This window comes from Vidua chalybeata, chromosome Z (assembly GCF_026979565.1).
Source record: "Vidua chalybeata isolate OUT-0048 chromosome Z, bVidCha1 merged haplotype, whole genome shotgun sequence".
NCBI lineage: Eukaryota > Metazoa > Chordata > Aves > Passeriformes > Viduidae > Vidua > Vidua chalybeata.
In genome coordinates this window covers 42,498,527-42,522,247 of record NC_071570.1, presented here as the reverse complement: position 1 = coordinate 42,522,247, position 23,721 = coordinate 42,498,527, and the positions used below count along the sequence as shown (strand labels likewise).

Genomic DNA, 23,721 nt, shown 5'->3' with positions numbered 1-23,721 from the left:
TACTCCTTTATGTTGCTTTGAGTTATTGCAATAACTTTTTCTAATAAGAAGGATGTACCTAGTCCTACTTGAGATGCTGGTCATCACTCTGGTTTTTCCTTAGATGCTGGCTTTGGTACTGCAACAAGCTTTTGTTGGCTACCAGATATTTCCCTTCCAGAAGTACTTGTAGAGGGTGAAATATTAGAGCTCTAAGTGTCAGTGAAAGTATCTAAAAGTAATATTGCATGACATTGCTCTGGTGAAACAGAAAGAGTTTCACAGTGCATTGACTGGCAGTAATAGTGCACAGACATTTCAATTTAAGGAAAACCAGTTTGTATATGTACGCTACAGTGGCTGGTTTGTAACATCTTCAGCATGTGTTTTAGCTCAGTTTACACTAATATGTAAATTTAGCTGCCTTGCTCCTGATGCAGCATTGCTGTATGCTTCTGTCACTTGTTCCACAGCAAGTTGTATGTCACAGTCTTGAATGTTACAGTCAGAGGTGACTTTGTGATCATACATGCCAGGAAACATTACAGGACAGGGCACCAACCAACCTCAGTGTCAGCTGAATTAATACTGCACGTTGTGGGACTCTTGAGCTAAAGCTTTTGATAACAAATCTATGGTTTAAAGCTGGGTTAAAAGTTACTGGTGAAGCAACTGTCAAGGAGTCCTATTTTCCAGAGGAGTTGCTCTTAGAAGTCCTTATCTTCATCTCATAACCTGGAGAAGGATTTCTATAGATTTAGCAATGTTTATGGTGCTGAGCTTGGACTTTTCTCACTAGAACTCTGCCACAGGGCAGCCTTTACTGTGCTGAATGCCCCTTGAATTACAGAAGTAGCAAGAAAAACAACCAGTATTGTTTAGAGTGCTTTTTTAAAAATACTTTCCCTGGCTTTTATAGAATGTGCCAATGGCTTAATGTGACACATCCTATTTTTAATGCAAACAGCTCCCTTCTGGATACCTAATGTTATCTAGAAAATGGGCTAGAGATACAGCAGCTTTCAGGGCTTGGTATTTAGATTGGAGAAACTAAGCTGCATTACAAGGTTCAGTGAACAGGAACATGGACTGCCTCATGGTGGCTTTGTTGCAGGCTTACCATCTGCTTAATTATCCAGCGGATGGTGGGAGGTTGTGCGGTGGTTCCTTTGCTACCTGCAGGCCTCTGACAAATTTGGGTACGCAGGAGTACTTCAAATACTTTAGGGCATGCAAGGCAAAGCCTTCCTGCAAGCTATTGTTCTGCTGTTTTGGCATAGCAGGTACACACATAGCAGTAAGAGCTGGACTCAATGATCCCTGTAGGTTCCTTCCAACTCAGAATATTCTGTGGTTCCCTGTTTAAGCTAAAAATTGTGCCAAAGCTCCATCCACAGTGGTCTGCTGAAGGGATGAGTTATAAAATCAGTGCAAAAATCCTTATTCTCCAAATTGTTTGAGTCTATTCTGTCTGTGAACCTGTCTTTAGTAAAGAGCTACTGAAAAAGGGACACTGAATGAACCTGGACAACTGGTGCTGAAGGGGTTCAGTTCTGTCCCAAAATATGTTGAACGTGGGTAAGAGTCACAGAAACTTCCTGATGAGGCAAAATCAGTAAAAATTTCTGGTCAAGACAAGAGACTTTTTATCCAGACTTCCAGGAAAGAGTCTCATGCTCCTCTAGATTGTTCTTTGTAAGGTTTAAACTTTCCATATGCAGTGTTGATTAAGAACAGAATAATTATGTGTACCACTGTATAATTAAGTATTCTCAGGTTTGGATGCTAGAAAAATAGCTTTTGAACCTGACAGTTGTACATAAATGTCAGCTCTGTGTCAAGAATAAACATCTGGTTGGATGTGCACTCAGTTAATATTGATTAAAATTGCAGTCTCATTTAAGCAGAGTCTGGCAATACTGCCCTTTTATTGCTATGGGCAAGCAACATGTTGTAAACTCACTGAATTATTTACATTTAATGTTTCCACTGTCTTTCTGGTACAAACAAGGTTTCTTCCCATAGATGAAGAGAGTTCTGACAGCCCTTTGAGGACACTGAAGCAATGCTAACAAGATCAGGGATTTTGATGTCTGTTCTCGATTATTTTTTAAACATCTTTCCATTGTGGAAGAAGTTCTCTGTTTAAGTCTGTCTTTCCTTTGCTTCCTGGGGTGGTCAGGGACAAACACAATAGAATCACAAAATGCTCATTTTCTGTTTTTAAGGGTGAAACATGGATTTGGGTTTCACATTTCAGCAGTTTCTCCGAGGTTCTGGCAGGTCTCCCTGTGGAGGTATTGGCCATCTCCTAAGAAACCTATGCAGATGAGGACAAAACAAGACTAAATTAATAAACTGTTCAAGTGAACTTGCCACTGGAGCTCAGCAGCTCATGACTCTCCTAGAAGCAGTGGGAGTTCTCCAATGAAAACAACTCAAAGAACCATTATTTCTATCCTGACAATGAAACAGTGTAGGCAACCTTACAGCTCCTGAGAGCACTTGTGTTCCAGAGATGATCTCTAATGTAATCATGCAGCATTGATTTTATCTTTCTAGCCTCTGGTGTTCTTGCTGAAGTCATGGTGGGCAGCAGCCAACATGGGCTAGAAAGAGCCTTTTGCAAGTGTGAGGTCTACATCCTCTGTTCTCCCTGAGCAGCACTCCTCTTATTCCTGCGGACAGGGTGTTGTTACAAGCTAACTTGATACAGGACCTACAGTTCTGAAATTCTTTAACTTTTATATAGGCAAGAAGTATATGAATATGCCTTTACCAGAAATGAAAATTATTTCTATAAGAATTTCTCTCTTAAAACAGAATGATTTGTCCATGTCCTTTAGCTAGCTGGGATGGAGCTATTTCATTCATTATGAGCTCATATAATTTTATTTTAGTGGATTTCTTAAGTCTCTTTCCTGGAAGGAACCTCCTGTCCAGTATGCATTATGATATGATATGATATGATCTGTTGGTTTTGGTAGTGGCTGTTTACAACCACATGAGAAAGTGAATGGGTATATGGTGCTCTTCTCCACTTCCAGGCATATCTGAGAGTGTATCTGTTCTGTAACCACAACAAGACTCTGGCATAGTGTAGAGATGCCTGAATTAATGGTAAGCAGAGCATCTTGGACCAGACATGCCAGCATGAAGCCTTCAAGGACTGCATTAACCACCCCAAAAGTTGGGTCATTTAGCTTTCAGTGAGCTTTTTGCTTTTTTGATGAAAATGTACCTCAGGTAGCTTGTTTAAAGCTAAGTGGACTTGTCTTTCAGTTGCACTGCACTAGCTCAGATAGTACCCTCAGAACACTGAAAATGTTTTAACCACTTGAAAGAGATTTGCCTCTAAGCTATCCATGCTGGTCATGAAGAGGTTGCATTGCCTCTTGGACTTGTGTCTTCATTTTCTAACAAATTCCAGCTGCTTCCGGACAGGTTACTTGTGGTGAGAGAGCCAGGAGTGAGGTTATTTGATGTGCATTTATTTGGCTGCAGTTTGTGTCCTAAAGGATATGTTTTGTAGGTAACTACAGGGGTTGCAGCATGGAAACCTGACTACAAGTGGCTTTGCTTAAAAAATAGGGGTGAAAATGTGATTTCCCTTTACAGTTACTTGCTGAACTAAACTGTAATTAGATTTCCAAGCAAATTCTAAGTGCTACTGCATATTGTATAGAGCTGTGCATCTTTCATATTTGTTCAGGGCAGTGATTACAGGGGGCAGTATGTAGATTAATTTGCAGATTAGCAGGATTGCCATCTATGCTGCCATGTTTCCTCTTAAAACCTATCTGAAAGGTGTTTCGGAAGGAGGATTTTTGCATCCTGCAGCTGTAGGGAAAATGATCAAGCTGTGTGGATTGGCCTCTGGTATTTGTCCTGTTTTTTCTTGAAATAATTTTACTCAGTAAACATTTTTCAGATGGTTTTGGTGTTTTCTGTGACTCCTATGCAGCCATGGTGTATTTGGCTCTGAAAAAACTGAAAACAATGGAAGAGTTCAGCAATGGCCTCATGAAAGCCATCAGATCAGAGTTTTAAATTACTTATATGCCTTGACTGTGTCTATAAAATAAGAAAGCCAATAAGAGGGTAAACAGTGATTTAAGACTTTGCCAGATGATTGTGGAGGACTGGGTTCACAGGAGAAACTACTTGGGACCTTTTTTCTAATAAGTGTTTGTTTCAGGACAGAAATATCAAATGTAGTAAATATGTGAGCTAAAATACAAGTCTCTGCTAGACCATTGCTGTGTCAGCATGTTGTATGGAAAAAAGGTATCTAAAAAGTTGGTGCCAATTCATTGTAATATGGCTGTGCCTTAGTGCTGGCTTAGAGCTGCAGTGCAGGGTTTTGTTACTGAGGACAAGTAGCCCCAAAGGACTGAACATGCAGTGTCATTTCCTGGCCAGTGTGTAAGGCTCGACTCCATGACATAGCCTTTTTATTCCTGGACATTCATCCAACTGTGCTCAGCAGAGAGTTGAGATTTTCCTGCCTTGGGAGTGGGTTTGGTTGAGATTAAGATTGATTAAGATGCCACTATTTTGCATGATGGTTCTGCAGATCAAATAGTTTGCTTTCAAAGGTGTCACCAAAGATGCCTGTCCTAAGCTGCCTTCTTGCTGCCAGTCCTTCTGCTGCTGTTCCCCCACATTACTTCAGGTTGCCATGGGGTCAGATCTTACTTCAAATCCAGGTGTGCTTGTGTGCAAGCACAGGCTTCTGTCCTTGGTGTGAGAGCCACCAGGCTTTGTGTGTGTCTGCAAGAGACTGGAGGTGAAGCAGCTAAGGAAAGATTGCAGTTTCCCAGCAGAGGCTTGTGAGGGTGTTTTTGTGTCACAGGGTGTACCTGGTGACAGCAGGTACCAGCACACAGGTCATGGAACAACCTGAGATGTGACACAGGCTACTTGTGCAGCAGAGCAGAGGGAAAGAGACCCAGGAGAACTGTAAATCAACAACTCACTCATCAGACACACATAGAAGCAGCTGCCACAGGCTTGTTGGGTGTACAGTGGGATGGGAAACAGCAATTAGGCTGTAATTAGGCAGCACTGATAAAGTGCCAGAGGCATTGACTTCTAATGAGGCTTCTGATAGAAAGCCACAGCCCATAAAAGTCAAATCTTTTCCAAGGTCAGAGTTTCAGAAACCTTGGTAGACACAAATCTGCCACTAAAATCTGGTGAAATGGAGTGAACATTTTTGGGAATACTAAATACAATACCTTGGGTGCTCCTCTCAGCACAAACTTATTTTTCTAAACAATTCAACATAAATGTATGTCCCTTTTCAGAATTTTCAGAGAGAAAGGCCTCTGCATCCTGCTGGACCACTCTGATTTTCCTGTCCCTGTAAGTTGGGTTACACAGTCTAGGCTGGCTCCTTCACAGTGCAGGTATAGAAATCAACATGTTAGAAACCAAAAGCAATTGCACCATAAAAAATGCCTTCAAATTTGTACAACTTCCAGCTTTATTGGCCACCTTATTTTAAATTGCACTCTGAGAAATTCTTGTTGACACATTCGTGGGGAGGTAAGTCACTCATTTAATCACTTAAAGCATTAAAGACTCTGGTTTCCTGAGAATTGCCTGTTCGGCAGTGCATTTCTAAACACCTGGTTGACAGCAGAGCAGAATTCAAAAGCAGAAAGTGTTGATTTTTGTACAAACACTGAAGACTGCAAATTGTTTTTACCTCTTCTTTGAATAAACAGTATTACTTCTGCTTCTGGAGTAGAGCAGGATCTGGATAGGTGTATATAGAAGTGTCCTGTCCAGTCTGAAAAACACACACTTCTGCTCCCCGGAAACAAAGAGAGAGGCTTCAAAAGTGTCTGATTAGTTGTTAGCCTGTTTTCTTGACATTTCCAACTTTTCTTTTTCTTTAAACCAGCCATTTCGGGAGTTCTTGTGTGAAAGACAGTTGAGCAGAGAAGCACATTCATACCAAAGTGCAAAGGTTTTTGGGAATACTACCACAAAATTAGGAAATGTAGTGGTTATTACACATGCTTTTTAAGAAGAAAGAGAGAGAGATGCTTGAATTTGAAATTTGTATTATGATACTGTTGCTCATTGCTGCAGTCTCTGTCCAGTGATATCTGTCAGGTAACAGGTAATCACATGGAACTTGCCAGGCAATTTGCTGGCTAACATAATTGAATTAAATTTTAAACATGTGATCAGCTACTTTAAAGATTTGAGACAAATATTTCAACCTGAGTGAAAGAAACTTTCTACTGTATAAGGAAGGCATTCAGAGAACCAGGGATATCCACACTTCATGGTCCAACTAGCAAACTGCACAAGTCACTAGATGAATGCATGGTGCCTAGATTTGACATGCAAAACCACAGCTTTTTTGGTAATTCACTTCAGGAGCATGAGAAAGATTTTCAATTTACTAATAATAATTTCACAATTGGGAAGTTGAGACAATAAGGGAAGAAAGCTTTTTTTTTCAAATCAAACTGTGAAAAAGGACTGAGGCAGAGATCTGTTTCTGAGATCTTGTCGATTTGTGGTCAGAAATCTGATCATTTTTACAACACATTGCTTCAAAATGGATTTATAATCTTACATGTGCAGGATTTTTAAGGCTTGTTTTTTATTGCTTTTTAAAAGCTGTATTTGTGCACTATACCTCCAATTTCTGTTCCATAGTTTCGGTAGCAGAGTAGGAACTGGGGGAGTGGGATATCAGATTCATGTTATTGTGACACCAGAGTCTGGAAAGTATAACAATGGATAATTACTTTTCTTTGCAGACTGATACCAGTAGCAGAAATAGTAACTAAGTCTAGATTTAGTGGCAAAGTGAAAGTTAACCTTGTCTGAAAAATGAAGAAAGAACAGTCATCAGAGTAAAAAGTAATGCGTAAATGGGAAGTAAATGACTTAAATTTATGTTCCATGCTTGCTGATTTTATTTTTAAGTCACTTGTTAATAGGAGTCTAAATCACTTAAACTTATCCTTTTATCTTTACCTTGCAATTCAAATAAATGAAAACCAGTGCTGCAAAAACATACTAGAGGGAGCAGAGATGTGTTTTCCCTTGCCATTTCCCTTGCCGTTCTGCCAGGTCATTCTACCCTGGTGAAGCCTTGTGCCTTCATACTCTTCTGATCAGTACAGTACAGCTTAGTCTCCAGTTTACTGTTCTGTAAAGCTTATGGAGCATTCTATTTCAGCATGTTCTCTTGATTGAGTTTCTATTGTTCTCATTAATAGATGTGTATTTGCACTACGTGCTGTTTCATAAAGCTCTTTGATAAAGACTCAACTGTTCCAACATGGCTGTGTTTTTTCTCACTATAATGTCTGTTCATGGAATCACTACAAAAAGGAGAATAAATTTTCCTTCCAGAATTAGCTGTCCACGGACGAACAATCATTGTATTGTTGTAGTAGTGTCTGCATTGTATTGTAGTGTCTTTGTTCAATAGTTTTGATCCTAATCTGGAGCCATAAAGGTATTCAGTCCTGGCTTACTGCAGTACTGGTAGGATAGGCTGGAATTTGGGGAGAATCTGAGGCCTGAAAATCCTTCTCTTAGCACCACCATAGGCATAGTACAGTGCCCTGTGTGAAACTGGGGGGAAAGGGTCACAATTGTGCATAGGGCAGGCATGTTTTTTGAAGGAGAATCTCTTGTGGAGTCGGCAAATTTTTACCAGTAACACATCCATGATTCAAAGGCTTGTTGATCTGAGGAAGTGAGGCCTTCCTGGATTTTCTTTGTAAGAATTAAAAACTTTGAGTGGGTAGTACAGAGCAAATAAGGAGGAGAACTGGGCGTAAAGAGCTGGAATTCCAAACTACAAAGAATGAGTTTGTCTTCCCAAAACTTCAAGCAGAGAATGGTCCTGGGTCCTGACTCATGGTAGTGGTGTTCTTCCAGTTTTCTGACTGGGTTAGCTCTCGCCTGCCATAGTGGGAAGATACTCCTTTTATAAGAGCAGCTCAGTCCAGGCCTGGATGGTCATCATCGTGCTTCATGTTAGCATCACTTGTAGTTGAAGGGGGTGCAGGTCAAATCACGCAGTCTCTGACACTGCAGTTCCCTGTTTGCCACAAAATGGCTGTGAGCCTTTAAAAAGTTCGGAGTGTAGGAAAGGATTCTGCCACAGGGTTACAGTGCACACTGCTCAACAGGAAGATGTTCCTAGAGTACTTAAATGGAGTGCGTTTGATCTAGGTCATTAAGATTTGTGAATTCTGCAATAATATTTTTAGAACTGATTTCCAAATGTAGAGCCATGATTTAATTTCTGTGGAGGACTGGTCAGGTGACCCTTGTAAATGCATGATTGGGCTTGAAAGAAGCACATCTGTATCTAATGAGTCTAATTAGAAATGAAAAACCTGCATTTTAATAGCTTTGGGTGAGTAGAAGAGGACTTTAATACAGAGGCTGTGTCTTGATGTATGCATGATGGGGAAGGAGAGAGAAAAGGTGGCCCTGGGAAACCTCTCACTAATATCTTCCAGTTTTTTAGGCATGTACACAAAAGCCCATGAAGTTTCAGTTGTTCAGTATTGTTCAGATTTCTAGAGGTAAATGCTCTTACACTCTTCCCTCATCTGGATTGGAATGCAGATGAATGCCAGAATACCACTGATTTGCCCCGCTTAGCTGTGGAGTAAGTACTAGTTTGAAGCATCTCATTTTCCTGTGTGTCAGGAAAACGACAGCATATTTTCAGCAGCATGTGGAAACATGGAGGTGTGTCATGAGATAATGATTGGAGTGCAGATCCTCCCTCCATGACACAGTTTGGTTGCAGAGGGGCAGTAGGCTTATGTGACAGCGAATCTGTCCATTTCCCCTTGACATACGTTTTTGTTGTTTGATACAAGCCAATTTTAGAGCTGTTTTTGAAAGATAATTAGGATGCCATATTTCAGGGTTCACTAAAATACACAGCATTAGAGTAGAAAAGACCCAAATGAGTGTCCAACTGTAGAAAGGATGAACAGAATTCAGGCAAGCTAGGGTTTGCATGGTAGCTGCTTGCAAACTGTACCATGCACTCTGGGTCTGAGCAATGCTTTCTCTGTCCTGACAGTGGTGTTCTAGGAGGGGTATTGAAGAGCAAGTAAACAAATTGTTATGTAACCAAGTTTCTTTAGTTTTCCTAGTCAGGCAACAGCCTGTTACATTTTAGAAGGAAATTAGGAGAGCTTGATCTTAAGAGAAAAAATCAGGCTATGAATTGGTGTCATCAAATAACCACCAGATAACAACTTGCAAGGCACAAAGCATGTTAACAAAGAGTGAAGTTTGACCACTGGGTACCACAGCACTTGGAGCCAGAATGGTATGAAATGGTTCAGAAAAGGCCCCTGTGAGAGCATCATGTGTTGTTAACTTTCATCTTGTTTTTGAGGCTGTAAGCTTGTCCCTTCTACCTTGTGTTTCAGTTTATTTGTCCCTGGCTCTCTGATGCATCTCCTATTGTCCCCAGTAGCCCAATGTTCCTCTATATAATGGTTGTCAAGGTTCTTCTAGTGTGTCTTTTTGGGGGTTGGTTTGTTTCTTTTTTTAATTATAGGTTACGATTTTTTTCAGGTGGAAGGTGAGCTAAAAAAAAAAATCTAAGCAACAGATTAAATTGCTCAGTTGCAATAATGTTGGCTCTTCCCTCTCTCACAGACTTGAATGGAATGGAAGATCTGTTTCGGAGAAGAACAGTATTGGAGAAACCTGCACTAGTGTTTCAGACCCTTTAAATGACTCAGCTACCACCACATCATAACAGAACACAGCCCCTCAGTTCCTGCTGTGCTCCATTGTCATTAGCAGAGTTCCTTCTTTTCCTTGTATGAATTCATTTCAAAATCTAAATCAAAATAAAAATTCATTCACCTTTGCAGCTCTGATGTTCTGTTACAAAGGTCAGTGACTGTGCCCGTGCACACGGATCTGTCACCTGTCCTTACTTGTGTGTTTACATTCCATGGGAGAGCAGTGCCATGGCAGCTTGGCTTTGTGAGCAGTCCTTCCTCAGGCCCTTCACCTGGCATGGGCAGGGAAGGGTGTGACTAGCAGCCTACCAGCCAGATTCAGTGCAAACCATCAGCCTCTCTCAAAAGGGCTGGGTAATGATCTCAGCATGTTTCACACCCTGGGAACTTGGTGCAAACATGTTCTCGTATGGTGGATGACAAGGAAGTCCTGAACATTTCCAGCCTATGGAGACACTCTGAAAGCAGTAGGCAAATCAGGGGTGGGACAGATGCTGACAGTCAGCAGAGAGGGTGATGCTGTGGACTAAAAAGGGTCATTCCACCACACAGCACTTACAGATTGAGCCCTGGCACACTGAGCTTTGTTGGCTTGGTCACCTCAGGGAAGGCAGTTCACTGCGCTCTGCTTATCCCTGTGGAGACAAGCTGTTCTCTCTGCACAGCCCAGGGCACCTCTCCTATTTCTGTCACCAGCCTGCATTCTGGGGGTGGTTGTGCTAACCACTTATTGCTTGTTTCATTCAAATAGGGAAGGAAGGGTCTTGGTGGATGTGGCTTTTATCTCATTATCTTTAATTTCAGAGCTACCCTCTGTAACACTGCAGTGCAGGGGAAGCTCATCTCATTCTTGTCAGATGGAGCTATGAAATGTAAGTCATTGCAATCTGTACACCTTCATCCTCCTGAGGTCCTTCTTGCTGACTTCATAGCCAGAATGAAGCAGCATTTTCTGAACTGGCTGAGGATGGTGGGAAGTGGAGAAGAGAGGAGGTACAGCACTTGAGGCCAACAGAGAATGTTCATTCTTTCTCCAATATTGCAGACCTATCTGACTTTGGAAAAAAAGGCACAAGATGACTTGGACACAGACTTTCTGTGTGGGAGAGTTAGGGAGAGGGGGAGCAGCAAAGGAATTTTGAAGTTCATATGAAGCTCATGAAACATACTTATGCATCTGATATCTCTGAGATGGAGCTCTGAGACTAAAGAGTAGGGGAGAGAAGTTTCGTTGTCTGCTGTGGGTCATGCTGGAATTAAAATATGTCATGATTCCTGCTGAAGTGATCTTGCTGTTTAGTATTCTGGAGCTCCATTTAGTCAGTGTCTGTGGAAAATAAGATATCTGAGTTGGCTCTTCTAGCTGGTTTTATTCCTGGACAGAAGGAGCATTGTGTCTTTGAAGCCATATTGTCTGGGTTGTGAACAAGAGAGAATTTCCATTGTCTTTTTCCTTGACCATTTTTTAGATTTGTCTTTTTTAATAGCTGATAGTTGCTATTCACATTGTTCCAAAATCAACAGAGTAAAGCAGAGCTGGTGTTGCTAATTTTTACTGCCCACAATTCTTTTCTTCATTCTAGCAGAAATACCCAGAACATCTGTTCTCACTGTGCTTGCTGGTGGGCAGAGCTCAAGATGCCATGAAAGTCCTGTCTGTCTGCAGATGGAGGACAACACTGCATACCTCACATGTGGAAGCAAAGGGGTCAGGGCTTCATTGCTTCATTTGCTTTTGTGGTAGATGTGGTCATCTCTCTGTTAGGAACAGAGTTCTGGCCTCCTATTTCTGTTTGTGTTGGCTTACATAAACAACAGCTCATAAAATCTACAATTTAAACCAGAGGACACCAAGGTAAAAAGCTGCATTGTACTCCATCAGTGCCTTACAACATTAAGGCACCTGAGTTAATCTCAATAAATTAATTGACAGATTGACAAGTCCAATTTTTTAATCCAGTTGCTCTTTCATTTTGATGATCAGATAACGCCACTGATCCTTAAATAAGTCAAAACCTTCAAATCACTGTCTTGGACAGTAAATACCTTGTCGTAGTTTCCAAAACAAATTATAAACTATAGCTTTAAAAGCTCTTCTAATTATTTTTTTTAAACCCCTCAGATAAATAAACTTTCAGCAGGTTAGATGCTTCCTTCTGAAACTTGCTGTATATGAACTGAGGCAAATAAACAAAAGGAAAATCTGGTGACTCCCATATGGTGTTTCAGGCTATTTTCTGGTTGGCAGGCTGAGTATACCAGTACTACAAATGTTAATAAGCCTTTTATAAATGAGTTTTAACTTGTTAATTAAGAATTTCTAGCTACGGTTAGGACCTGCAGGGAAATATTTAATTGGCTGTTTTCCCTAGCTGGTTCAGTGTCTTCTTACTAGAAAGAATGTATACTTATGGGACTTGAATGCCTCAGAGCTAGCATAAGCCAGAGTTCCTGTATTCAACACTGCTGCAGGAATTTTCACTGGTGACCTCTTTAGGGAAGGTCTCTACATTTTAGGGCAGCAGAGCATTGCTTGGGTGCCTCAGTTTGTCCTGGGAGATGAATACAGGTAGTAGGATGGCAACAGAAATGGGCTCTTCTCTGGTGGAGCGTGGTCCAGGTTTCCCATGCAGGTGGAGTCTCCATGCCTGAGGATATTCAAAAGCCATCTCATCATGGTCCTGGGCATCCAGCTCTAGGTAGCCTTTTTTGAGCAGGGGAAATTGGACCAGGTGACCTCATGCGGTCTCTGCAAACCTGAGCCGGCCAGTGATCCTTCTTAGCCAGCAAAAGGAGGGAAGGGATGCTCCCTGTCTGTCAGTCAGCAGCTGGCAGAGGTGCAGCAGGACAGGGAGGAATGGGCCATTTGCAACCAACCAGCCTGTTCTTGGAGGAGGCATAGCCAAGGTATGAAAGATGACACTTGGTATTCCCAAATGAGATGAAGAATTTGTGCCCAAAAACATGGGCCTGGGTCCATTGTCAAATAGAAATGTTTTCATGTGACTTGGACTGGCTTTCCAGCATCCAAACGATGTTCCCTAGCTGTCTGCTACAAAGCCATCAAATTACTGGATGCTGTGCTAAATTCCACTTGTTTCTCTGTAGTTAAGTATCAACAGAACTCATTCAGCGCTTCTTACAGTGACACCTGCTGTCCCTGCTGCAGAAATGCAGCCACTCTTGGAGACAGCAGCATGCTGTGGGTGTAGGGGCAAAGCAGGGAGAAGGTGCTGTGTGGGCAGGATCATTGCCATCACTTCTAGTTAGATGGGTTTGGACTTTTTTAGTCAAGTGGAGAACACTTTAGTACCTCACACAGACAGGCTTTCTGTCAGGCTTTCTGACAGGCAGTACAGAAAACAACCAGAAAAATATTTCTATAAAATTAATTTAGGACCTCCTTCCATTTATATTTTAAAGACAGTGATTTGTCACTGTACTTCAGCTTCCTTTTTAAATGCGTGATTGTAGCTGAAAACATATTTTAGCACATTGCAGTCAAAATCTGGAAACCCAGTCATGTCTGTGTACAGCCATTACTGAGTTTAATGAGAACTGTATGTGTGCACCCCATTTGTCTTCATCCAATCATACATTAAATCCCTCATTGCTAAAATAATCTCAGAAAATATGGGGTGAATCCCTGATTAAAAGTAACTGTCTCATAGCAGTGACCATCGGGAAATGCCTGTTGCAGAATAGTTGTGAAGGGTGAAGGATCCCTCCTTCTCCATTCCCATTTAAAACTTTCTGAGTAGAGTGTTTTGTTTGAGAGAGCTGCCACATGGTTGCTACCACTGTTGCAAACCACTTCACTGATTCAAATGCATTGAGATGAGCAGACAATGTGAAGAAGTGCACAGAAAATGACTGAGGTCTATATGTGCAAGAAAGCCTTTAAAGTAAAAAGTGTTGGAAGAGTGAACAATGTTCTGTTTATTAATGTAGATAGGAATTTCCTGCTAGCTGAGAATAATGCAAAGGTCACTCACCAGTTGCAAGCAAACAGCATGTGGTTGGTTCTAAAATTAGTTAATCTCTAGCATTTCCATTTATTTTCCCTGCATTTCTTGTTCTCTACCTTAAGCCAGGGAATCCACTTAAAGATGCTGTAAGCTTGGAAGAATTTTTTTTTTTTTTAATTTGTTCTCTGTAAACTTCTGTTAACTGCTGCAGTTGAGATAACTAGGTCTCTGTTTCCTATCATTATGGCCAGGGTATTATTATGTCGCTAAAACTTTCCAGAGGTTCAGTTACCTGATCTTAGCTGTTCAAAGTTATCTGCTGGAGTTTGCTAGCAACAATGTTATCTGCAACTATTTTACACTGACTTTTAAAAAGTCAAGCTCAGAGATAATTCAGGAAGAACCTGAATAATGGCCTCATAAAACCCTGACTTTCTCTTTGCTGATTAGCTGGAAGCCAGTGGTGTTATGATGCAGCGCCATGGCCAGTCTGGAGATGGGAAAATTGCTGGAGCCTTGGATGAAAAGGAGGACAACAGCACTGCAGGCATAAAATGGCCCAGTGTTTCGTGACATGGAAGGCAACACTACCTACTGAAGAAACTAACTCCAAAGACAATCTGCTCTGGCTTTAGGGAGTCTTGCAGAGAGATTTTAACCTAACTAGCTGTATAACATAAACAGCATCAGAGCAGAAGTACCTATCCTAGGACATGTGGCTGATTCTTTGCCTGCAGAGGTGATTTGTGTGGCAGAGATGGTGATCTTTAGAAATGTCATAGCTAGCAAATTACACAGAAGAAACTTGTTAGGTTAAAGTGAGTTTAAGCACTGAGAGCCAGTATTGTCCTGTCTCATTGTAATAAACAAAGTCTTCTCTGCAAAATATTACTGGGGAGATGCTAGTTAGTAATTTACCTGCCACAGATGATGGATGAATAGTCACTCAGTTGCTGTTCTGTGTATAACTATCATGTAGCAATAGCCTAAGGTGAGCTTTAGGCTCCTCTGTTCTGCAGGTGGATCTTGGTGCTCTGCACTCACTACTGGTAGTGATCAGAGCAGAGCTGAGTGAGAGGAGGTATAAGAACAGCAAAACATCATTTCATCACACAGCTAGTTCATGTTATAACAAGAGAGTGTTTTATCACAGATAAAAGACTAATTTCTAAAAGTCCTAGCAAGTGTATTCTGGAATGCTCTGCATCCAGGGAGCATTGTGGACATGGACACAACAGAATGGAGAGCTGACAGCACTGCTCCATGCAGAATCTCTGGTCATCTTTGCTTTTTCTCCAGCCTCTCCATCTGCTGTGACCTGTTTAGTGGGGCAGGCACTAATATGTTTGATAGCTTCTCTTAATAAAGCTTATGATGAAACTTGTAAGAATATTAATTTTAATCTCTTATTAAACTATCCTAATTAACAGATAATTTATTAAATTATTCAAGTCCTAGCTTGCTTTATTAGGCTACAGCCAATATTTTATCAGGTTGCAAAGTCAGAATTTTTCTTTCTTCTTTATAGTAAATCTTTTTAGTACAGTTTTAGGATTCAGAATTTCTCACTTTTTTTGGTGTAAGGGTCAAGGTAGCTGGTTTCCATGATCTCTGCAATATTCTGTTAGTTTAAACAGGCAATCTAATGGGAATAATGCAAAAGGTGTTAAATGAAAAAATAACTTTTGAATGTTGATTGTATAGAGATGTTCATATTGTTATTTATGGAAAGAGAAGAGCTTAAACTTAGGTATTACATTCTCTTCTTACTCATTGTTTTGGCAGGGGTGAGAGCCCTCAACAAGGCTGTGTGGGCTACAGAATTGCATTAAATGTAAAGTTAGAGCAATACCACTGAAACCAAAGGTTTTTATTCAGGTTTCTTTAGTGCACTGCAAGCAGAGAATGGTCTGCAGTCTTGTGTCTTAAGCGTGGAAGCTCTGTGCTGATAAAATCACAATACAGAAAAAACAGCCATCAGCAATGTATCTACTTATACAGAATGACAAAAAAAATAGTATGAAAAGGGAAGGAACCTTCCCCAAGCCATGTCCTCATCCTGACTGAGCCTGTATGCAGCCTGACCAGGATGTTCCATGCAGTGCTGGCATGCAGAGCTGCATTTGTGGTGGACAGGAGGTCAGGGTTTGCAGCAGTGCAGGAGGAGGATTCATCAGCCACACACAGAACTACTCAGAAGAGGGGGTGTCTGGTCTTGTGCTTATGTCCAGCTCTGCTTTCTTTTTTTAAGTAGATTCCTGACCTCCATTTTTTGGCTGTTCACAGGGTATCTGTGACAAATGTCCTTAAAGAGAGTTTATCTGTATCATCTGTGTCATTAGGATGATTGAAGCAACATCCAGATATGCTAGAAAGAGGGAAGGAGGGAGTGTCTTTAGAAGACTTGATATTTGGTGTTTACTTGTATATTCTGCAATGGCAGTTATACCAAAAAATAGCTTGCAATGATATGGGGCAGAAAATAAAGCAATCAGAAATATTTGCAGCTCAGCACTGCTCCTTAATATCCATTTTAGAGACAGCGGGAGGAAAGAATTAACTCTTAAATTCCTGGAAGTAAGAGAAAGTTCATCTTTTCATTCAACTGTTTATTTATGACTGTTCCACTAACCTTGGAACAACTGACTCTAGGCCTTTTAAATTTAAAGTGCTGTTTTCTGTGTCTAACATCGTTTTCATAATTCTCCTACAAGGAGACAAATTAGGGAGTTGGAGAACTTGTGAGACAGTAGAAAAGATTTGTTTCTGGTTCAGCAAGGATAATAAACAAGAGTCATTAGAATATTTTTTGGACAAAAAACCACAGATTTTCATAAAGACTGAATTCTGCTGTACCAGAGCCCATATAAAAAACACTGGTTATGAAACATGCTTTCTACTAATTTTGCTCTTGATCTCACCAAACTAGCTGCAAAGGAACACTGTTGACTGTCCCCCATCACGGTGAACTTCGTGTTTCACTTGCTGGTGTAACTTGGAGGGTCTGCAGGATGGCGTGCCTTGGCTCCATCACTGCAGACTGCTCCCAGTGACTTCCAAAGGAGGTTGGATTGCTGCCAGCAGCGCTGGAGGGTCCGGAGTGTCTGTATTTACTGGGGTAATGGAGAGGTTGGAGAAGCATCTCTAGCTGTTCCAGTGGGTAGTAGCTACCAGGTTACACTGGGATGGTGGCTGCCAATGCGCAGCATTTTTCTGACATGGACAGATAAACTAGTCTCATCTCATGTGTGGGGAAATGCTGCCTTGTGTTTAATGGGCCTTCTGGGAATCAAGAGCAGATATTCCTTGTCTATCTTTATTTCTACTAGAAGACACTTTGCTTATGAACATACAGATGCTCTGCATCTCAGATTTATCCAGATTCCTCTCCCCTTTTTCTTATTGTATCTATGTGTCACTCTGTGTTTGTCATAATTTATTTTTACAACATGCTGAAAGGTATATTGGGAAAGTTATAAACATGCTAGGGAGAAGCCACCTGAAATAGCAAATGTTTCTAATTATAAAGTTAAAGCTGCCTTTCTAAGCTATTTGGTTCTTTATTAGACTTTGAACAACCCAAAAATGTACTTGGCTACAATTAGACTTCCAGATATAATAAGTGAATTGTAAATGAAAACCACCCTGTGGAAAATTACACCACTAGCCTGGAGCAGTAGCTCTGCTCTTTACAGTTTATGGTGCTACACAGCCTATACATCCAATAACTTTTTGTGAGTCCATGAAGTTGAGAGGACAGTTTCTTAAAAGCAGAACAGGGTTCAGGGTTGTTTTTTTTTTTTTTTAATTGAAATAATTATTAGATGGTTTTATGTTTATTTTTTTAACATTTCCAGACTTTTCCACATTAGTCTGGTTTCAAGGGAAAGTAATTTATCTCTGCCTTACCATATCTATTAGGCAGTGTTCCTGGAAGGATTTAATTAGTCTTGGCCATGCTTTTTGTATCTGCAAGGCAAAAAAAAAAAAAAAAAAAAAAGCATTAGATTTCTTTACAGGAAAGAAAAATAGTTATTATAATTTAGAATTTGAGTGTTCTGCAATTGTGCTTGGATTTTAAGCCCTTTCCTTATGCAGAGCAGCATCCTTATGGTCCAGGTTTGCTGCTTTATGAAAATGCTTTGCTGACTGAACTGATTAAAGACTGTGGGGCACACCTTCAGACATCACTGGTTCATCACAGTGTTCATGCAGAAACAAGAGTGCCACAGTCACAGCTGACACAGGACAAAAGGAGCAGGTAGGGGTTCAGGACCACATGCATCCCACCAAAGAGAGCAGAAAATGTGTCTTAAAGTCTTATTAGACTCACTGTCTAAATCTGTCATGTCGTGGCTGCTGTAAAGAAATCAACTTTACCTGGCTGAGGTTGACATCTGCAGCCAGCAGTCTGAATACAGACTCTACACCTGCTCGCTGCACTGGGAGCCAGGGGCTCCCAGTTTGAGATGGTTTTAGAGATGGTTTGAGTGGGGTTGTCAGGAATTACGTTAGTTGGCTTGGGCACAGGACATTTTTAAAACCCACATCTTGTTCTTGTATAAGATTTGAATGGATGCCAGTTTGCTTGAAGCTTGCCCTTTTTTACTTATTAAACAGAAACAGTAGAGGAACTTTCACTTGTCTAAAAGAAGACCTCTAGGTCAGCGCTTCTTTTACTGGGAGGAGGTTGAAGAACCTTATGTTTTGTTTTGCTTATGTCCACCTCTGTTGGCAGGGTGTTCAGTACCAAATGGATTTGTAGTTTGTTTGGGAGGTATGCTTAGCACACAGGGATCAATACCCTAATACAGGTCTCAAATCTGTTACTGGATAGAATGTGTATGAACTGAAATTCCTTGGTTTATGAAATTTAGGAGACCAGTAGTGAAGTTTGGGTTAAAGTGATGTGCTTTCCTGTTTTCTCCAGAGAAAAAACAGGAGTTTGCCAGTGGCATTTCCCTCCTTGTATCATTTTGAAATGCGATTAAAAGAAAGAGAGTCTCTTTAACTGTCTTCTGAAACACACAATTCTTCTAGATTTGGCTTTCTTTTTAATTCATGGAGAACAGCTGTGGCATTGTTACGCCAACAACGTAAGTGAATCTCATAACAGATGGTTTTTGCACTGGCTGGGATGAAAGCAGCTTCCTCCATCCTGGTGGGGCTTTTTTGCTGTTCTTAGATCCTGGTATCTTGAGCGGATTTAAGTAAGACGGCTGTTTTCATTCCAGTGTAATTATATAGTGTCACTCCAGTAATTCTGCAGTGAAGTGTTGCCCCTGCCCCCCCTCCAAATTTTTTCTTCTGAAAACAAGAGGAACAATAGTAATGACTTGCGTTTCTTAATTTTCAGTGCTGATGCAACATACTCAGCTAGAAAGATCTGATTGGAAATATGAAGTTCCTCCAGCTAGAAACAATTGTACAAGGGAGCTACTGAGTGCATTTGTGTGAAAGACACTTGGTCTAGACCTTGAAATTTTCTTCCCTTAATTTCCCCCACTGAGGAAGGTTTATCAGAAAGAAGAGCAGATGTTTGGACCATGTAATTGTTTCCATATAAAATACTAAGCTTGCTCAGGTAACATTGACACTCCTGTTTCTGAAGCAGGGATGAGTCTGCACATAGCAGAGCCATGTAGCCTCTTATCTCACAGACTTAAACAGATGTAAGAGTCTCTTGCTTACAAAGTCTATTTTTTTCACCAGTGGTGTTTTTGTGACAGTCATCTTGAATATGATATGAGATGCTCCAGCTCCCTCCCTTTGCTGTGCCAGCAGCATCTGTGAATCAGCATAGCCCAACTGCAGTGGCTTCACAAAGCTGGGTCCTGGATTTAAGGGCTAGTCAATGCAGTTGTGGTCCCAGCAGTAAGCACTGAGATTCTTGTGTATGCAAGGAGTGGTGTAATCCCAACTTTATTCTTTCCCTCCAGGGAGTGCAGCTGCTGCTCAGACTCTCTGGGCAGGTGAGCAGCACAGCTTTGAGGAGGTAATCAGATGATAAAGCAGCCTATGCTTCCAGAAAAGCCATATCCCTCCTTTTTCAAGGAAAAAGCAGCATGCCAGCTGAACTGTGCCATTGATGGAGGAAATGCAAAAACATTATGAGAGCAAATGTCACAATTTGTGGGTGAATGTCAGACTTGTCAGCCTGGCAGTTGGTTGTGGTGGAAGGGGGAATGCTTTGTGTTAGCAATAATAGTCTTACCTGAATAGCTGAGGTCTTGACTCAAGTCACTGTCGTAGACTATGTTCACCTACCTCTATTAGTTCATACTCTCTGTGGGGACGTGACTGAAAAGTGATTTTCCAAACTCTTCTTTTTGTGCATCACCTGCAGATAGGAGTCTCAAGGGGTCACACTGATAGAAGGAGCAGGAGTTCTCCTGACAGGGGCTCAGTTAGAAGCCCTGATTGCTGGTTGTTAGTGGGCTGCATATTTCTCTCTTAAGATACCTTCACTGTGATAATTGCCTCCTGAAAACTGTACTGCTGGTGTAAGACCTAAGCTAGTTCTGGAAGCCTTTGGGAAATGATATTCAGAAGAAATGTACAGTTTCAGGAAAAGCTGTGCAGCAGTTGCTGGATATATCAGGGAGTAGAGACAGTGAGGAGTTAAACTGAAGTGAAGGAAGGATGCAGCTTCAGCATCTGTGCTTTCCACACAGCCACACTTTTGTAAGATACATCCTGGCTCTGCACAAACCACAATACAAGCTCCTGTTCTACTTGGTGTACTTTTTGTGTCTGGAGTTAAAACATGGTGTGCTAATGCAGTTGGATACCTGTGTGATGGAAATACAGAATGATAACCAAAATGTTTATGTGAGTGTTGGGGTACAAGGTGCTGGGCATGGTTGTAAATGAGGATGTTTGGCATTAATTAATGAGTAGTTAAGATGCCACACATTGTTTCTTTGTGCAGCGGTCACTGTCAGCAGCTCAGGGTTATTATAGCCATGATGGCAAAGACACAGCTACCTTTGTAATTTGCCTTATGTAAAAGCTGGACCTGAGAAGTAGCACCTCAAACTGGAGTTCAGCCATACAGGTGCTTTTGGAACCTTCAAAAAGCAGTCAGTCACAAATTCCCTGAACCCTGCCCCATTAAATAATGTTGGGGGAGTAGTATCTGAAAAGCCCTTGGAGGAGTTGAGGTAAATGGCTCTAAACTATACTGTTTGTGCTATTTAATATTAATTTCTGATCAAATCAATTCTGCTGGGATTTTACATGCTGTAGGAGTAGTACAACTCTAAAATTACTGGAGTGGAAATTTGAGTGAATTACATGTCTCTGTGTAAGCACAGGTGTATGCTCAGTGCTGCCTATTGCTCTGCTTCCAATGTTTGCAACTACTGCAGAAGTGGAAGCATAAAAAACAGAGACAGGGTAGATGCACACCACTATCCTGTGATTAAACATAACACAATCTCAATATCATTCTTCTCATCTGATATTTATTCTAGTGGCTGTGCAAACTGAATCATAGAATAAACTGAGTTGGAAGAGAACCAGAAGTATCATGGAATCCAATTCCTGCCATTCACAGGACATCCCAAAAGTCACACTCTGTGCCTTAGAGCACTGTCGAAACACTTCTTGAACTCAGGCTTGGGGCCATGACCACTTCTCTGGGGAGCCTTTTCCAGTGCTCAGCCACCCTCTGGGTGAAATTTTTTTTCCTGATATCCAACCTAAACCTCTCATGACACAGCTTCAGGCCATTCGCTCAGGTCTTATCACTGAGCACAACAGAGAAGAAACCAGTGTCTGCCCTCTGCCTCCCCTCATGAGGAAGTTGTAGACTACAATCAGCTCTCCCCCCTCAGTCTCCTCTTCTCCAGGCTGAACAGACCAAGTGACCTCAGCCACTCCTCATAAAGCTTTTCCCTCCAGACTTTCACCATCCTCATGGCCCTCTTTTGGGTGCTTTCTGATAGCTAAATGCCTTTTCTGTTTGGAACACAGATTACAATTAAACTGTTGATCTCTCTGGTATAGGTGAGCCAGTTGAGTTGTTTTGGGTGTTTTCTGGCCATGACCCTGTTTCATTTTCTGTGACCCTGTTCTGTTGGGCTCAGGCTCCCTGTGTACTGTCTCAGGACAATCCCCACATCACACCACTCAATTAAAAACAGTGGTTCTGTAGGCCGTTTGCACCAGTTCTTGTGATGATGCCTGATTTTGAGTTACCATAGATGGCCCTATAACTTAGATTGAAAACACTGCTTTGGACGTAAAGTAGATACAAGATGGATGTTCACTTCAACAATTGTAGAGACAGAGAAAAGTTTAAGTGGAAGTGTATCCACTTTTAAGTAAATTGAAAGCCTTCATGTTTTATCAGGTTAGAGCATGTTACAGGTAGAGGCTGGCTGCTTCATGGGAAGTATGGTGTCTCATCTAGGAATTATTATTTTGACAGATCCTCTTCAGCACTAACAGGCTCCCATTAGTGTGTGATAATAAAAGGTCTGGAAATAAGGAGAGAAAGATGGTAAGAGCAAAAGAAGGTTTGTGAAAGAGCAAGCAAACCTAAAATCATGCCCTGAGGTAGCTGCTCTCAGCTTTTACAGGCTGATCATTATGATGTGTGTCATTGGCACATCGCATGATTTTACATCACCACGGGCCAGGACTGCTGCCTCTTTTGAGTGTCATTACAATGCACTTAGGTATCTTGTGTTTCTACAACATGAGAGTCAGCTTAGATAGATCTGTAGTTAAGAATGCTAAAGATGTGCCCAGGGGTTAGGCTGTATGTAGATGAGCTATTTCAAATGTGAATTTCATTTAAAGCGTCAGAAACTCTCTGAGCTGTGGTGCTGGAGGCAGGGTCCTAATGGGACTGCTTTATAATACAGCTCTAACATACACATTAGTTAGTGGTTGGAAAGACAGTCAATCTTTCAAGGCTTAAGCAGCACTTTCTGAAAGTGCCTTCAATTAACTAATGACAAACTTTCTCTAGTGATTCTCTGGTTATGTTGTATAGCCAGATAATGAGAATTATCACTCAGGGATACTTCAATTTATTTACCATTTTTTATTTCACTGGGGAGACTGATGAATATTTGATCCACTTCCTATTTATGCCTCCATAAGTCAAGTGCCTGAGTTCAGCTTCAATCCATCATTGCTCTGAAGATTTACATTTCAGATAGATTTTTCCAGCAGCACAGATATTGCAAACCTTAAATTAATGCACAAAGCTGCTTCTAGCCTGCAGAAGATAAAAGTATTAGAAAGGAAAACAATATCTCTTTTGGATGCCTGTCTTCCTAATGATAATAGAATTTAAAAGATCTACAAGGGGCTGTTTCAGCTAAAAATCATATGTCCACCACTATTTGAAAAGAGGATAATGAGCTGAAAGCGTTTCTGTGCCTACCTGCAGTGTTAATTGAAAGCTGTGAAGACACACAAATAGAACCAGGCTCAGGGGATCTTTCTTATAGAAATTTTATGTGAACCATCTCTCCTGTATCTGAATGTGTTGTCTAAGCTGTCCTTATTGAGCTAAAAGGCTTCAGTGATAGTGAAAGGTCTTCCTAATGCTTTCACTTGTATTAATTCTATTGTAAGCTTAAAAACTGAATTGAAGCCCCAGAAATTCCCATTCTTATGTTCCAGTATTTCTTTCTCTAGTCTCTGTTTTTCTACATGTCCTGGGGAGACATATATACAGGACACTGTACATGCCATGCGCAGCTCAAAACTTAAAACTGAGAGGGTACCTTAAGAGAAAATATGCACATTTTTAATTTGCTTTTTAAGATCACTTGTTGCTCTTCCCCTTTTTCGTTCCAAGCTCCTTATATGAGTGAGACTCATCAGGAGAAGAAATTGTCAGAAGTGACAGATTGGTAGTAAGGTGGCTCTTCACATTGATCAGGGACATGTGACATAATTGGAACGTCAGCTCTCTTTGTGAGTTACAGTGGTTTGAATGATAATAGGAGAGGGTAAGTTCCTGAGACAATTACTGAGCGAAGAGC

General features: G+C 41.0%; 1 protein-coding gene and 1 long non-coding RNA gene across 2 annotated transcripts in view; both read left to right on the top strand.

Moving 5' to 3' along the window:
• FAM219A (family with sequence similarity 219 member A) overlaps window positions 1–23,721 on the top strand; it is a 76,340-nt gene that overhangs the window by 17,021 nt on the left and 35,598 nt on the right. The gene's annotated exons all lie outside the window — the stretch shown is intronic.
• On the top strand, window positions 5,299–9,871 carry LOC128782560 (uncharacterized). Its single transcript, XR_008428843.1, has 2 exons — window positions 5,299–5,346; window positions 9,655–9,871. It is a non-coding gene; the product is annotated as an uncharacterized LOC128782560 (long non-coding RNA).